This window comes from Oncorhynchus gorbuscha, unplaced genomic scaffold (assembly GCF_021184085.1).
Source record: "Oncorhynchus gorbuscha isolate QuinsamMale2020 ecotype Even-year unplaced genomic scaffold, OgorEven_v1.0 Un_scaffold_5633, whole genome shotgun sequence".
In the NCBI taxonomy this organism is placed as follows: domain Eukaryota; kingdom Metazoa; phylum Chordata; class Actinopteri; order Salmoniformes; family Salmonidae; genus Oncorhynchus; species Oncorhynchus gorbuscha.
In genome coordinates, this window is record NW_025749395.1 from 7,053 (window position 1) to 22,442 (window position 15,390).

The following is a 15,390-nucleotide window of genomic DNA, read 5'->3' on the forward strand; positions in this document are numbered from 1 at the left end:
AGGACTGAGTATGTGTGACAGTAGAGTATTAGAGACCGCTAGTGGCTAGAGGCACCTTGAGGAGAGAAGAGACCTTCAGATTATGAGAGACGGTCAACAGTCACAGTAAGAACAACGGTAACATCCACAGAAAAACACACAACAACTGACACATCCACATAAACCTGTGTGACAATGACAGTGACAGCCTCGTGTGATGCCGGGCAGAACAGACAGTTTCATTTGGCAGACCCCGGCTCATCTCCTCAGCACATAGAGACCACAGAGGGAGGGGGAGAGGAGGCAGGGGGATTGGAGGGGGTGAGGGGGAGAGGAGGCAGGAGGATTGGAGGGGTGAGGGGGAAGTGAGGCAGGGGGATTGAAGGGGTGAGGGGAAAAGGGAGGCAGGGGGATTGAAGGGGGTGAGGGGAAAGGGAGGCAGGGGGATTGAAGGGGGAAGGGAGGCAGGGGAGGAGATTGACTAAGGGGGACACTGCACTGCTGATTGCGTAGTAGTTCTATGGTTGGCCAATAGCGAGGGAGAACATGTTTTCTCCTTCTGCCTAGAGGTGAACTGTAAGGGGAGGGATAAGGGGCTCAGAACTGTAAGGGGAGGGATAAGGGGCTCAGAACTGTCAGGGGAGGGATAAGGGGCTCAGAACTGTAAGGGGAGGGATAAGGGGCTCAGAACTGTCAGGGGAGGGATAAGGGGCTCAGAACTGTCAGGGGAGGGATAAGGGGCTCAGAACTGTCAGGGGAGGGATAAGGGGCTCAGAACTGTAAGGGGAGGGATAAGGGGCTCAGAACTGTAAGGGGAGGGATAAGGGGCTCAGAACTGTAAGGGGAGGGATAAGGGGCTCAGAACTGTAAGGGGAGGGATAAGGGGCTCAGAACTGTAAGGGGAGGGATAAGGGGCTCAGAACTGTCAGGGGAGGGATAAGGGGCTCAGAACTGTCAGGGGAGGGATAAGGGGCTCAGAACTGTCAGGGGAGGGATAAGGGGCTCAGAACTGTCAGGGGAGGGATAAGGGGCTCAGAACTGTCAGGGGAGGGATAAGGGGCTCAGAACTGTAAGGGGAGGGATAAGGGGCTCAGAACTGTCAGGGGAGGGATAAGGGGCTCAGAACTGTCAGGGGAGGGATAAGGGGCTCAGAACTGTCAGGGGAGGGATAAGGGGCTCAGAACTGCCAGGGAGGGATAAGGGGCTCAGAACTGTAAGGGGAGGGATAAGGGGCTCAGAACTGTCAGGGGAGGGATAAGGGGCTCAGAACTGTCAGGGGAGGGATAAGGGCCTCAGAACTGTCAGGGGAGGGATAAGGGGCTCAGAACTGTCAGGGGAGGGATAAGGGGCTCAGAACTGTAAGGGGAGGGATAAGGGGCTCAGAACTGTAAGGGGAGGGATAAGGGGCTCAGAACTGTCAGGGGAGGGATAAGGGGCTCAGAACTGTCAGGGGAGGGATAAGGGGCTCAGAACTGTAAGGGGAGGGATAAGGGGCTCAGAACTGTAAGGGGAGGGATAAGGGGCTCAGAACTGTCAGGGGAGGGATAAGGGGCTCAGAACTGTAAGGGGAGGGATAAGGGGCTCAGAACTGTCAGGGGAGGGATAAGGGGCTCAGAACTGTCAGGGGAGGGATAAGGGGCTCAGAACTGTCAGGGGAGGGATAAGGGGCTCAGAACTGTAAGGGAGGGATAAGGGGCTCAGAACTGTAAGGGGAGGGATAAGGGGCTCAGAACTGAAAGGGGAGGGATAAGGGGCTCAGAACTGTAAGGGGAGGGATAAGGGGCTCAGAACTGTAAGGGGAGGGATAAGGGGCTCAGAACTGTAAGGGGAGGGATAAGGGGCTCAGAACTGTAAGGGGAGGGATAAGGGGCTCAGAACTGAAAGGGGAGGGATAAGGGGCTCAGAACTGTAAGGGGAGGGATAAGGGGCTCAGAACTGTAAGGGGAGGGATAAGGGGCTCAGAACTGTAAGGGGAGGGATAAGGGGCTCAGAACTGTCAGGGGAGGGATAAGGGGCTCAGAACTGTAAGGGGAGGGATAAGGGGCTCAGAACTGTAAGGGAGGGATAATGGGCTCAGAACTGTAAGGGGAGGGATAAGGGGCTCAGAACTGAATAGAGGGTGGATATAAAGAAGTGGGAGGGGTGAAAAGGATGGCGGGTATGGGAGGAGGGGGTCAGGGGGTTGGGATGAGTGTGTCTATGGATGGAGCTCAAGAAACACACACCTCTGCTGAGACCGTCGGGCCCTCGCAGGATCCGGCACTCCTCGATCTGTCCGAACGCAGAGAACATGACTCGGATGTCGTTCTCATTGCACTTCTTCGACACCATGCCGATGAACAGCTTCCTGTCCTCCACCGCTGCAGGAGAAGAGGGGAAGACGTTCAAATGGGTGAGTAACAGAAAAAAGGAGAGGAAAGAGAAAGAGAAAGTCTCCCCATTTCATCTGCAGACTGTGATCAATGTCTCATTACCAGTCTCTGTGTGACTCTCTCTCTCTCTCTCTCGATTCTTTTCTCTCTCCATCTCCTCTTCTCCCATCTCTCCGGGTTTCTTTTTGTCAGCCTGCCCCTCCTCCTCCTGTTTAATCCCTTTCTCTCTGACCCAATCGCTCCATTTATCTTGCAATACCTCGGCCTGTGTAACAGTGTGTGTTGTGTGTGTGCGTGTGCGTGTGTGTGTGTGAGCGGGACAGAGACTCTTACTGTTTCTTGTCTCTGTGTGTGTATGACCGTGGGAAAGAGACAAGAGAGAGAAAGTGTGTGTACGTGTTGCTCACCATTCAGAGTAATGCTGATCCTATTCATTTTTAATGAGGAAACTGTCAGCTCTTACCGGGAGGCGAAAGAGATAAGCGGTCTGTTGCACTCTGGGAAATCAATAGAGCACTTGTTTATTTTGCTGTTTGAATTGTTTGTGCGCTTAAAAAAACAACACAGGGAAGATAAGTGTTGTTTCAAAGGCTTCCAACGCGGCTGTGTGCGTTCGCTCACTATCAGCACTGTCATGAATTAACAGAGAAGAGGATATGGAGAAACCGCAGAGACATCCTGAAACGGTGACTAAACATCTGTTAGCCGACCTGAGTCCGAGTTAGTGACGTATCGGGAAGCAGAGAAACAGCGTTTTACTGATTCCAGATCAGATTTGAAGAAAGAAAGGGGAAAGTGAAGACGGCTATCGATACAGCAGCACGGCGAAGGCAAAACACACACACACACACACACACACACACACACACACACACACACACACACACACACACACACACACACACACACACACACACACACACACACACACACACACACACACACACACACACACACACACACACACACACACACACACACACACACACACCTCTTGGTTGACTAAAGCAACAAACCGCTTAACGACAATTCGTCATGGTTACAGCAACTCCAATAAAGGTCTATGGAACGTACTATCATTAGAAAGACGAATACATTTCATATGGCCGTACTTCACTATCTCCCATTACGGTGGATGATGACTGCAGCCACAGCCGGCTGGAGCTTTACTCAGGTCTCATCATCGTAACCGAGACGGATATATCTTACCAAGTCCTATTTCATAACCTCACAGAAGACGTCTGGAGCGGGAACGCATTATTAAGGTCTCATCATCACTTATATGGATGGATCTCTAGGTTTCCAGTGCATTGTATTTCCTTAGCGGGTCGAGTCTAGAAGATGCGGCTACGAGCGTCTTTATTGAGCTTTAAGTGACGCCTGTGTGCTGTCAGTGGCTTTATGACACTCCTCTGTCTCTCTCTGGGTGGAGCTCAGCCAGTACTGTCCCGTCTGTCCCAATGTTATTACCCTCTATCCTTCTACAGTTTCAGTGGTCCAGTGGATGAGGAAAAGAGGCTATTCATTAGTATTGGAACGTGGCCCGTCTGGCTTCTCTCAGATGCAGTAAAGCGTTATGGCTGGATAAATGGGTTTATAACCGGATGTGTAATAGAGCCAATTGTCTGTGTGTGTGGATGTGTGTTTTGTGTTTTGTGTTTGTGTGTGTGAGTGTGAGAGAGAGACGCAGGGAGAAAGGCTGGTTCACTGTGGGGCCAAAACAGTTAAACTCTCCCTGACCCCCTCCCAGAACACTTTAATAATTCATACATCTTTCTCTCTCTGAAACAGGATCACTGAGCCACAGACACAGACACAGACACACCACGTAATACTCAGTCCAGTGTGTGATCACTCACCGTTTGATTTCTCACTGTCTGCAGGCTTCATCTGAATGGGATGGTGCATCTGGAAAAGACAGGACAAACACACCTTTACAATACTACACACACACACACACACACACACACACACACACACACACACACACACACACACACACACACACACACACACACACACACACACACACACACACACACACACACACACACACACACACACACACACACACACACACCTAGTGAGGACTGCACACACTCAGAGATCACACACACTACATCAGACACACACATCAGTCACAACACACGCACACACACTGACTGGTCACAGCACACCGACACAATACAAACTGGCCACTGAAAGTCACAACAGATCACACACTAAAGAGAAAGTTGGTTAGGAAACACACACACTGTGACAGACATCATCCAGGTGAGTCCCTCATACCCTTGTTGCAGGTTTAGAGAGGTTGAATGGAGCTGATTGATTGATGTGTTTAAAAAAAGTGAGTACATGCATGCCTGGGGTGGCAGGGTAGCCTAGTGGTTAGAGTGTAGAGGCGGCAGGGTAGCCTAGTGGTTAGAGTGTAGAGGCGGCAGGGTAGCCTAGTGGTTAGAGTGTAGAGGTGGCAGGGTAGCCTAGTGGTTAGAGAGTAGAGGCGGCAGGGTAGCCTAGTGGTTAGAGTGTAGAGGTGGCAGGGTAGCCTAGTGGTTAGAGCGTTGGACTAGTAACCGGAAGGTTGCAAGTTCAAAACCCCGAGCTGACAAGGTACAAATCTGTCGTTCTGCCTCTGAACAGGCAGGTAACCCACTGTTCCTAGACCGTCATTGAAAATAAGAATTAGTTCTTAAATGACTTACCTAGTACAATAAAGGTAAAATAACTAAAAATAAAAAACACTTCACAGACAAGATGGCTGCCACACTTCACAGACAAGATGGCTGCCACACCTCTCTCTCTCTCAATTTCAATTCAAGAGGCTTTATTGGCATGGGAAACATATGTTTACATTGCCAAAGCAAGTGAAAAATATACAGAAAACATTACACTCACAAAGGTTCCAAAAGAATAAAGACATTTCAAATGTCATATTATGTCTGTATACAATCTCTCTGTCTCTCTCTCTCTCCCTCCTTTATGAGAGATGATGTGCCTGTTTGATCTGCAGAGAGACCAGTGACAGCAATGATCTAAATCTAGCCCAGTATCAATCACTCTGTCTCTGCCCACCTCACACACACAGCAGAGATCCATCTTCTGGGCTCTCACCAGCTGTGTTGTGTGTGTGTGTCTTTATATGTACCCTGTCTCACCCATAATGCCCCTGGCTAAGCCTGAACAGTCACCGTGTGGCAGGGCGCTTTGATCCTCTAGCTGTCTCTATCTGTCTGTCTCTCTCTATCGGTCTCTCTCTCTATCTGTCTGGCTCTGTCTGTCTCTCTCCCCCATCTCGATATGTCCGTTTCTCTCTGTCTCTCACTCTTTCGTTCTTTTTGCAATATGTTTATACATTGACCATTCCTTTCCACAACACTCCTACAGCCACCACCCCGGTGTCACCAGTAGTGTCAATTCAACTGACTTTACTACCTGGACCCATAGTGCCCATTTTGGTTTATAGCCCCCTGAGTTAGTGAGTGAGTGAGTGAGTGAGTGAGTGAGTGAGTGAGTGAGTGAGGATTTTGAATGGGACTGAATAATTTTGGTCCCCACAAGGTTAGTTGTACAAGACTGTGTGTGTGGAGCAACGAACCGCCCTTGCTGTCTCTGTCTGGCCGGTTCCCCTCTCTCCACTGGGATTCTCTGCCTCTAACCCTATTACAGGGGCTGAGTCATTGGCTTACTGGTGCTCTTCCATGCCATCCCTAGGAGGGGTGGTTCACTTGAGTGGGTTGAGTCGCTGACGTGGTCTTCCTGTCTGGGTTGACGCCCCCCCTTGGGTTGTGCCATGGCGGAGATCTTCGTGGGCTATACTCGGCCTTGTCTCAGGGTAGTATGTTGGTGGTTGAAGATATCCCTCTAGTGGTGTGGGGGCTGTGCTTTGGCAAAGTGGTGGGGTTATATCCTTCCTGTTTGGCCCTGTCCGGGGGTATCGTCAGATGGGGCCACAGTGTCTCCTGACCCCTCCTGTCTCAGCCTCCAGTATTTATGCTGCAGTAGTTTATGTTTGGGGGAGCTAGGTTCAGTCTGTTATATCTGGAGTATTTCTTCTGTCTTATCCAGTGTCCTGTGAATTTAAATATGCCCTCTCTAATTCTCTCTCACTTTCTTTTCTCTCTCTCTCTCGGAGGAGGACCTGAGCCCCAGGACCATGCTGTTTTCAACTCTCTGGAGACAGCAGGAGCGGTACAGATACTCTGAATGATCGGCTATGAAAAGCCAACTGACATTTACTCCTGAGGTGCTGACCTCTTGCACCCTCTACAACCACTGTGATTATTATTATTTGACCCTGCTGGTCATCTATGAACATTTGAACATCTTGGCCATGTTCTGTTATAATCTCCACCCGGCACAGCCAGAAGAGGACTGGCCACCCCACATAGCCTGGTTCCTCTCTATAGGTTTCTTCCTAGGTCTTTGCCTTTCTAGGGAGTTTTTCCTAGCCACTGTGCTTCTACACCTGCATTGCTTGCTGTTTGGGGTTTTAGGCTGGGTTTCTGTACAGCACTTTGAGATATCAGCTGATGTAAGAAGGGCTTTCTAAATAAATGTTATTTGATTTGTGAGTGTGAGAGAGTGCAGTGGATCACATGTTGGAGGGCTACAGTACAGAAATAACTGCATCCTCAGGCTACAGGCGCTGGCTAGAGGCTATCCCTGCCTCTGCCTCTCACTCTCTCAGAAAGTTCTGTCTAGATGCCATCCTTCTTCTCCCAGATCTGTCTACCCAGAAGGCCATGCAGGCTTCAGACCCGGGGTGTGATGCCACATGGCTGGTTCTTCACTGAGAGCCCTGGAGCTACCTGATGCGGTCACTCGTCATCCAATCACCATGACACCCCAAGCACTTGTTTCCCCCTTTCTCAGTAACCAAACATCTAAAGCTGTGCCATTGAGAATGTGGCCTACACTGGTGACATTTCCCTCTGGTATGGTAGTTGGTAATTAGATTATTGGCTGTGACCTCGAACTCTTGGAAACACCTCCTCTTTCTCCTCTTCCTGATCTCCAGTCGGCTAGTCGGGGCATGCCATGCAGGGCCCGTTCTGGGGGCGACGTCGAGGTGTCTATCCGTCAGAGTAGCTGATGACATGGAGGTAAACATTACCTCTCCAGCAGGGTATTATCCCCTTAACACTACCATACTGTTTCCTACCCAACCAACGCTATGCAACACTACTGTGTTCTAGTACAATTGCCCTCTAAACATTTCCTTCTTGGACATAACGTGCCAGAAACCTAATACCCCTCAGCATTTAACGTTCACCCTCTCACCTACAGCATGTACCCCATTCCTCAAACCCCTCTGACCCCCCGGCCCGCGAGGAATGCCTCCGGGCTTTAAAGGTCAGAGTTCAACTTGTCCAGCTGCCACAAAGTGTGTGTGTCTAAGGTGTGTGTGTGTGTGTGTGTGTGTGTGTGTGTGTGTGTGTGTGTGTGTGTGTGTGTGTGTGTGTGTGTGTGTGTGTGTGTGTGTGTGTGTGTGTGTGTGTGTGTGTGTGTGTGTGTGTGTGTGTGTGTGTGTGTGTGTGTGTGTGTGTGTGTGTGTGTGGAGAAACCCCCACTGAGTCCTGCATGCTGCCAGCAGCAGTGTAGCCTTTGCCAGCAGTCAGCACCTCAATAACACTTTAACCTGACTTGTGTGTGAGCCAATAGAAAAGCTCTCAGCTACTGTACTTGCACTGAACACCCTGGTATCATACACACCAAGTTTCCTCAGCAACACACACACACACTTAACTGTACATATCTCATAGTAGCAACACTACACATTGTAGCCACTCTTCCGTCTAGTTTCTACCTATCCCTCTCGCTCTCTCTCTTTCTATCCCTCTTTCCCTCAGTCTACATATCCCTCTCTCTCTCTCTTTCTATCCCTCAGGGTACATATCCCTCTCTCTCTCTCTTTCTATCCCTCTTTCCCTCAGTCTACATATCCCTCTCTCTCTCTTTCTATCCCTCTTTCCCTCAGTCTACATATCCCTCTCTTTCTATCCCTCAGTCTACATATCCCTCTCTCCTCTGTGGGGTTGAGGTAGAGGCAGTGACACAGAGACAGACAGATGGCCCTCATAGTGGGGAGTCAATAACTGTGGTCAACACACACACACACACACACACACACACACACACACACACACACACACACACACACACACACACACACACACACACACACACACACACACACACACACACACACACACACACACACACACACACACACTCTTTCAACATGATTTTTACAGACAAAAATACATTCTGTGCCCATCTGCATTCCAGCCATTTCCATTCCCTACACACTCACGACAGCATTAAATACAACTAGACATCTATAATTCACCCTCTAACACACAATTATCTCTGCCTTCTATGTTCCCTCTCTTGTCACCACTACCTCTCTCACACAGTTACCCCACATTATCCCCACTTATTTCCCTTAGTAAACAATTAACCCCAAGCCTGGGTGCTGAGTGGCTGGGGTATTGCTGCATTAGCTGTGTGGCGAGGCTCGCTAAGGTCCTACTGCTGAGTACTCACAGTATTTAACATAGTTAGCCTTCATTACACAGTACCACGAGAGCTCTCTCCTCCTCTCCTCTCTCAAACCAGCCTGCTGAGGAGAGGAAGTTCATTTGAAACTAGCGATTCATATTTTATTTTTTTGTTAAATAAGTGTACACACTCTGAGACGGGCGGGAGGCGGACGTGATGTCGTTGGGGATGACTTTCTACAGCCCCTGTTTGCCATAGCATTTGGGCTTCGCTCTGGCAATTACAGCCCTTAATTAAATTGATTTCTATAATGAGCGTCTGTAATGACACAGAGCTGTGGGATTGGCTTGGTGTGTGTATAAGTGTGTGTGTGACATTAGCAATGAGGAATGGGTAACTTGCTGTTTACTTAGTCTAGTGGTTAGTATAATGTGTGTATTGAGTGGGATTAAAAGATGAGACACACACAAACATACACACTTTGCTCTTCCGTCCTCAGAACAGTCAGCTGTGTGTCAGAGCTCGAGACCACTCTAAAATGCTAAGCGGTGCCTGTGTGAGGTATAACCTTTCCATTCATAGCACCGTTGCTGCCAGTCTCGGGGATGCATTAGTGACCGATGGCACAGACCTACGTCACATGTTTAATATCCTATACCACGGTTCAGCGGTTTCAAACCAGAGGGCCACGCAAACATTTCCATGGTTACTCACTGTTCATAGCACATCGGGCTTCATTATGACATATCCTCGGGTACCACATGCAGCGGCACAAACTGTCATATTTTACACAAGATAACTCCAGGGTTGTGTCCAAAGTGGCACCCTATTCCCTATAGTTCCTGGTCAAAAGTAGTGCACTAAGCAGGGATAGGGTGTCAATTAGGACGCGTGCTAGCTATCAGTCCAGGGAGGGTTACCTCATCCCTTTTTCCAGAGAGGGAGCCAGACTCCTCTCTCTGCTGTTCCATAAGTGGCGTTCTGACACGTGAAACGTGTCAACACCTGAACAAGCAGCACAGACCAATGTGATGGGAGAGCTGCCATTCCTACTTTAACTTCAACATGCATTGACACCCACTCTGACTGTTGTGATTTCTTCCAGTCCACACCTCCCCACAATCAGCATCTCCTAACTCACAGTCCTGAATTCTTCCTGATTAGTATTGTGACTACTGGTGTGTGTGTGTGTGTGTGTGTGTGTGTGTGTGTGTGTGTGTGTGTGTGTGTGTGTGTGTGTGTGTGTGTGTGTGTGTGTGTGTGTGTGTGTGTGTGTGTGTGTGTGTGTGTGTGTGTGTGTGTGTGTGTGTGTGTGTGTGTGTGTGTGACAAAGTGTGTGTGTGTGGTCTGTGAAGTGCAGCTTTTTAATGAGTCCCACTCTCCTTATCAAACTTGACGCTCTGCAGCACTCTGATCAGCCTGCATCAGGACAGGTGCTCGACTGATCACGTCTGAAATCACCCCTCCTCACCCACATTCGTCCCACCCCGACAAAGTGAGAATGAAATATCCTTCAAAGAAAAACTATGAATCAAAGGCGTTTTTCATCCAGCGTTTTCTCACACAGGGAGAGAGAGGAGAGATGGAGAAATGGACAGAGAGAGAGAGAGGAGAGATGAAGAAAATGGACAGAGAGAGAGAGAGAGAGAGAGAGAGAGAGATGAGAGAGAGATGGAGAAATGGAGAGAGAGAGAGATGGAGAAATGGACAGAGAGAGAGAGAGAGAGAGAGGAGAGATGGAGAAATGGACAGAGAGAGAGGGAGTGATGGAGAAATGGACAGAGAGAGAGAGAGAGAGATGGAGAAATGGACAGAGAGAGAGAGAGAGAGAGAGAGAGAGAGAGAGAGAGAGAGAGAGAGAGAGAGAGGAGAGAGAGAGATGGAGAAATGGACAGAGAGAGGGAGAGATGGAGAAATGGACAGAGAGAGAGAGAGAGAGAGAGAGAGAGAGAGAGAGAGAGGGAGAGATGGAGAAATGGACAGAGAGAGAGAGAGAGAGAGAGAGAGAGAGAGAGAGAGAAAGGAGAGAGAGAGAGAGGGAGAGATGGAGAAATGGACAGAGAGAGAGAGAGAGAGGGAGGGATGGAGAAATGGACAGAGAGAGAGAGAGAGAGAGGGAGGGATGGAGAAATGGACAGAGAGAGAGAGGAGAGATGGAGAAATGGACAGAGAGAGAGAGAGAGAGATGGAGAAATGGACAGAGAGAGAGAGAGAGAGAGAGAGAGAGAGATGGAGAAATGGACAGAGAGAGAGAGAGAGAGAGAGAGAGAGAGAGAGAGAGAGAGAGAGAGAGAGAGAGAGAGAGAGAGAGAGAGAGAGAGAGATGGAGAAATGGACAGAGAGAGAGAGAGAGAGGGAGGGATGGAGAAATGGACAGAGAGAGAGAGAGGGAGAGATGGAGAAATGGACAGAGAGAGAGAGAGGGAGAGATGGAGAAATGGACATAGAGAGAGAGAGGGAGAGATGGAGAAATGGACATAGAGAGAGAGAGAGAGAGAGAGGGAGGGATGGAGAAATGGACATAGAGAGAGAGAGAGAGAGAGAGAGAGGGAGGGATGGAGAAATGGACAGAGAGAGAGAGAGAGAGAGATGGAGAGGGAGAGATGGAGAAATGGACAGAGAGAGAGAGAGAGAGAGAGAGAGAGAGATGGAGAAATGGAGAAATGGAGAGAGAGAGAGAGAGAGAGAGAGGGAGAGATGGAGAAATGGACAGAGAGAGAGAGAGAGAGAGAGAGATGGAGAAATGGACAGAGAGAGAGAGAGAGAGAGAGAGAGAGAGAGAGAGAGAGAGAGAGAGAGAGGGAGAGATGGAGAAATGGACAGAGGAGAGAGAGAGAGAGAGATGGAGAAATGGACAGAGAGAGAGAGAGAGAGAGAGCTGCTGGAGGGCACTAGAAAGTCAGTGTCCTAGATTAGCTCTCACACGGCCTTCTCCCCCCCCAGCCACACAGACTGTGTGTGTGTGTGACAGGCAGTCTGTGCTGTGCTGTGGGCGCTGGCGTGGGGAGACACCAGCCATTTAGACATCTGTCAGCCGCTGATGAAAGAGTTCAATTTAGTGGAAAATCTCAGACAACCTTGTCTGGCGGACGGGGCCGACAGCCTTTAACTCACATTTGTATTTGTGTTTGTGTCAGACCTGTTTTCCAGTTCTATTTCAGGTATTTCATTTCATACTCAAATGCACTCCTTGCATTAAACCCAGGTATTTGAAAGTAGTATTTAAAATAAGTATTTGAAAATACTTTCAAATACAATTTGTCGATTCAAATAAAAATATGAGATTTGGGCTGTGTATTTAAAAATACTTTTAAACAAATACATCAGTCTCAACGTCAACAGTGAAGAGGTTTAATTCCGGGGATGCTGGCCTTCTAGGCAGAGTTCCTCTGTCCAGTGTCTGTGTTCTTTTGCCCATCTTAATCTTTTATTTTTATTGGCCAGTCTGAGATATGGCTTTTTCTTTGCAACTCTGCCGAGAAGGCCAGCATCACCAAGTCGCCTTCACTGTTGAAGTTGAGACTGGTGTTTTTATGGGTACTATTTAATGAAGCTGCCAGTTGAGGACTTGTGAGGCGTCTGTTTCTCAAACTAGACACTCTGATGTAATTTGTCCTCTTGCTCATTTGTGCACCGGCCTCCCACTCCTCTTTCTATTCTGGTTAGCGCCAGTTTGCGCTGTCCTGTGAAGGGAGTAGTACACAGCGCTTGTACGAGACATTCAGTTTCTTGGCAATTTCTCGAATAGCCTTCATTTCTCAGAACAAGAATAGACTGACAAGTTTCAGAAGACATTTCTAAGTGACCCCAAACTTTTGAACGGTAGTGTGTGTGTGCGTGTGTGCTTTGGCTGTGTGTAGTGTGACTACTTGTGCGTGTAGTGTGACTACTTGTGTGTATGTGGAGGTCCAGACTGCGGATGGCTGTGCAGCAGGGAGGGTATTATGTTCTTAAATATCTGCAGAAGGAGCTGTGGGCATGTTTTCAGTCGATAGATGTTTTGGGGACAGTTTAAAGCACACAGCTCAGTGGTGACATTAGAGGCTCTGAGAGAAGCGGGGCCCCCCTTAGCTACAAGCTCCGATCAGCCATCTCCACCCTCATTTCTCCAACCCCCCCCCACCCACAGTCCCCAGAGCTTCATTAGCTGTTCATTAGAAAGAAAACCTCCTTACTTTAATTTTTTGTTCCTCTAAAAACAGAGTCCCCCACCCCCCCGTCTCCCTTTCACTCATCTAAAGCTACTTGGCAGATTTGGGGAAGGGAGGAGGCACAGTGTGTGTGTGTGTGTGTGTGTGTGTGTGTGTGTGTGTGTGTGTGTGTGTGTGTGTGTGTGTGTGTGTGTGTGTGTGTGTGTGTGAGGAGAGAGGGGGGTGGACAGGCAGGGAGTTGGCGGAGGAGAAAGGGGGGTGGACAGGCAGGAGTTGGCGGAGGAGAGAGAGGGGGGTGGACAGGCAGGGAGTTGGCGGAGGAGAAAGGGGGTGGACAGGCAGGAGTTGGCGGAGGAAAGAGGGGGGGTGGACAGGCAGGGAGTTGGCGGAGGAGAGCGGCTGCTTTTCTAAAGTGTGTCACTCCAATATGTAGCTGACAGTCTAGGCCTTTCTTTTGTGAATTCCTGGTGTAGGAGATGGGGAGTATAGAGTACTATGCAGGGCGGTACAGAACATCCCTGTTTCCACTCACTACCACATTCTCTCCAGACTGTTCACACTCAACGCCATACTCAAACATGGCAGCCATTCAACTGTTCCTGTGTGTGCCCTAAATCAATATGGCCGCTGTTCAGCTCTGCCAGCGCTCCGTCCAATATGGCCGCCGTCCAACTGCTGTGATTGGATCTCACCCTGTCAGGGCCTACAGTTTAGGAGCGCAAGAATGAACGAGGGAGAGACAGAGAGCCAATATAAACATTGTTCTACTGCCTTTACAAGAGAGGGAGAGACAGAGAGCTAACAAGCACGGATTGCTTTGTAGCTGAACTCATTTATTGCCTTGCCCTAAAGCGAACTGTGCTTTCTCTCTATGCTTTCCTCATCACTCCATCCTCTCCTTAGCTCACCTCTCTGTCCATTGCTCTCTCTGTCCACCTCTCTACCTCCACTCAACGATAAAGCATTTATGGACTCTCTCTCCCACTACATCCCTCCCTCCCTCCTCCCAGAGGAAGGTCAGTCAGTACTTTATTAAAGTCAAATTCAAACATATCCTCAGTGCTGCATTGCCTTGGAGATCTCAGAGGAGGCCATTTTAAATGAGTTAATCATGACCTCCCAAAACCGCTCAAATGGATGTGATTATGGTCCTATTGATTCAGCCCTGTGTGTGTTCGTTTTAGAGTGTTACCTGCCTGGGAAAAGAGGGACAGGGGAGGAGGAGTTGGCAGAGGAAATGAGGGAGGGCGGTAATTTCACATTCCCCTAATCTTCAAATGTTTAGAGCATGTGACGTATCATATCCACCCTCCGCCCTCATATCCGTCCTCATATCCACCCTCTCTAACCCAATAGGTCCATCGACTAACCAACGGAGGAAATACAGTGTACAGACTTCCCTTCCTCTAATCAAAAGGCTTCAGAGCCTCAGAACAGCCAAGGCTGCAACCGGCCAACACCCCAAGCAGGAGTAACCGTGGCCCAGGGGCCTCTTAAACCCAGAGGAGCAGCTAGAGACTTCCAGAACCTGGGAGGGGAGCCGAGACAAAATCCTATTGCTCTTCAATCACTCCACTGTGTTTAATATACACACAGGGACAGAGGACAGCAGCAGGAGTCTGGTAGAGGAAAGGCCCCTACAGCACACACACACACACACACACACACACACACACACACACACACACACACACACACACACACACACACACACACACACACACACACACACACACACACACACACACACACACACACACACACACACACACACACACACACACACACACACACAGATTCACACGCAGAATGTATAATGTAGTCAGACACAAATGACACAAATAAGCATCTAAATGCAGTTAGTGACGGAGTAAAGGCCTACACACACACACACACACACACACACACACACACACACACACACACACACACACACACACACACACACACACACACACACACACACACACACACACACACACACACACACACACACACACACACACACACACACACACAATACAGACAGCCACAGTGTGTGACGTGACAGTAATGGGAGATATGCCCTGGTAATCACTGACACTGTGTGACAGCAGGGCAGCGTGGGCCGTGAACACACACTCACCCCTGTTAAGGTCTTTATGTTATGCAGTGCGTTCTGGGCTTCAAGGGCAGCTTTTGTGTAAAACGTGACAAAACAGCACCCTGGGAGAAGAGAGGGGGAGAGAGATGAACATGATAAGCAACCAAAAAGGGTTCTTCATTTATTCATACAGTTTTACGTCATCCGTCAAAACTAGGCTGAAGGAGAAACCAGCTTAGCATTTAAATGAAGAAAACATTCACGAGTTTAAAACAATTCAGTATTAATGACTTGAGTAACAGTA

General features: G+C 49.0%; 1 long non-coding RNA gene across 1 annotated transcript; it reads right to left on the reverse strand.

The window, feature by feature from the left end:
- Window positions 1–2,205: 2,205 nt before the first annotated feature.
- LOC124029142 lies at window positions 2,206–15,182 on the reverse strand. Its single transcript, XR_006837729.1, has 3 exons — window positions 15,129–15,182; window positions 4,211–4,259; window positions 2,206–2,339 (listed from the first exon to the last, which is right to left on the reverse strand). It is a non-coding gene; the product is annotated as an uncharacterized LOC124029142 (long non-coding RNA).
- Between the last annotated feature and the right edge of the window lie 208 nt (window positions 15,183–15,390).